At 39.2% G+C, this 2,198-nt stretch overlaps 1 non-coding gene across 1 annotated transcript; it reads left to right on the plus strand.

Moving 5' to 3' along the window:
• The first annotated feature begins 1,888 nt into the window (after nucleotides 1-1,888).
• On the plus strand, nucleotides 1,889-1,995 carry LOC130454873 (U6 spliceosomal RNA). The gene has a single exon (XR_008912660.1). It is a non-coding gene; the product is annotated as a U6 spliceosomal RNA (small nuclear RNA).
• The last annotated feature ends 203 nt before the right edge of the window (nucleotides 1,996-2,198 follow it).

Raw genomic sequence — 2,198 nt, forward strand, 5'->3', positions numbered from 1 at the left:
TGAAATCACAGATCCAGTAAAAAAAAAAGAAAAATGAATCAAATCTTTTTTAATTTTGTTTTCTATCTGTAGATTACTAGTATGTTGTAATGCTACTTACTATTGAGAATTTTTCTTATATTTCAGACTTGATGAGCTCATTATCATAACTAGCAATTTGGGGGATTGATTTTTCATGGTTTATTTGCATAAAGATGTGAGGGTACTTGGTCTTTGATCCCCAGCTCTGGTCATAAGATACTTTTATGTTATCTTCTTGCTACTCCTTCATGGAATAGGAATACTTTTTTATGATTAAATCAGAAGAAATATAAACATTGACTAGGCTGAAAATTAGCCTTGTGCCTGGAGGCTCTTGAAATAGCTAAGCCTCCAGTCAGTCACTGAACTGTGAGAGTTCAAATCAGCCCAGGCCAGAGGCAGCATTGTGGAGATGAATATGGGAAGGAAAAGGAGGAGGAAAGAGAGAGAGAGGGATAGAGACAGACAGAGGGAGAGAGAAAGAGACAGAGACAAAGAGAGACAGAGTCAGAGAGAGAGAGAGAGAGAGGGAGGGGGGCAGGGAGACAGAGAGATAAAAGCAGATACAGAGGGAAGGAGAGGGAAGAGAGATAGAGATAGAGACAGAGACAGAGACAGAGACAGAGACAGACAGAAAGATAGAGAGACAGAGAGAGACAGAGACGGAGAGAGAGAGACAAAGATGGGGAGAGAAAGAGAGAGAGAGAGAGAGAGAGAGAGAGAGAGAGAGAGAGAGAGAGAGAGAGAGAGAGAGAGAGAGAGAGAGAGTGTATCTGTGTTTATAAGGGGATTTTTTTCTTCTTTCTCCCTCCCACCATTAGCCATGGTGTTTTAAATTAGAGTTATTTGATGAATACAAGATAGCACATCCAGAAGGAAGCAAAGACACTCGTGGATATGGAAAGGTAGTATTCTAGCAGCTTCAGGGAACAAAGAAGTAGCTATAGATTCAAAAGAGATTTAGTCTTAGCTGTTTGAGCTAGCTACACAGACAAATAGACCTGGAAGCCCAACTAACTTACCCAACCAGGAAGAAATGCTGTCCTTTGAAGGACTCCATGAAGAAAGAAAGGCCATCAAGAATATTAAATCCTAGAGAGGAACTGCTTTGCCATGTTCGTTCTCCATTTGTGCACCATACTACGGCTGTACCCTAAGCCTGTGCCCACTCTTCCCATGAACACTGAATATTTTTGAGAAAATGTGTCCTAGCTTTGTGGGAGGCAAATTCTTTTTATCCACAGTTCTTACCAGGCTATCGTAGAAAGTGTCTTTGCTATGAGAAATTGTGTCTACTGGGTGACTAATGGGGAAAAGATAACATGAAGGCTCATGAGCTATAATAATTGGAATTCCACATCCCCAGATTTCGCCCTAGAACCTGAGAGTAGTAGCTTCCCTCTTCGAATTTTACCCATGAAAGGGTAATATCAATTATAAAGACAGACCAGAAAGGGCTACATTTCTACGTAAATAGAAACTTTAACTTTTATCAGCTACTACTTAATTTAACTATGACAATCTCTTAGATGTAAGGAGAAAATTTATTCTCATGTTTCTTTTAAAATCAAAAGCCCTGGGAAAAAATCCACTGTTCTTAACCCTCTGGCTCTACTAATAATGGGACTTTGGGCAGCTCAGAATTAAAATGTCAGTTACAGCTTGCTTTTTTCCCCCTTAATATTAGTCTCCAAATGCCCTAAGGGAAACGTGATCTGGGACCTTGTCTGCCAAATACTAGAAAGACATCATGATCTCTAAGACCTCTGAATAACATTCCATCTACTTTTTCCTTCACGTTCCATAAAATGGAATTTCTGTTCTACATAGCTGTTTTGCTTCAAATTGCTTTTTAAAATGCACCTCGGTGCTTGCTTTGGTGGCACATATACTAAAACTGGAACAACACAGAGAATATTAGTGCAACCGCTGTATGAGGACAAAATGCAAATTCGTAAAATATTCCATATTTTTGAAAAATTAAATTAAATGCGCTTCAATCCATTTTTTTGTTCTTTGTCTCACATCAAAACAGACAGAAAGCGAGAAATAATGGAGCTACACCCTGGATAGGGGAATAATGTATAATTAGCCTTTTCCAATCAGGAGAAGGTTTTCCAAGCAACCTTTGTCTCATAGCTCTGCACCTCCATAGGGCAGATTTCTTTTAAGAGAAG

This window comes from Monodelphis domestica, chromosome 5 (genome assembly GCF_027887165.1).
Source record: "Monodelphis domestica isolate mMonDom1 chromosome 5, mMonDom1.pri, whole genome shotgun sequence".
Classification (NCBI taxonomy): Eukaryota; Metazoa; Chordata; class Mammalia; order Didelphimorphia; family Didelphidae; genus Monodelphis; species Monodelphis domestica.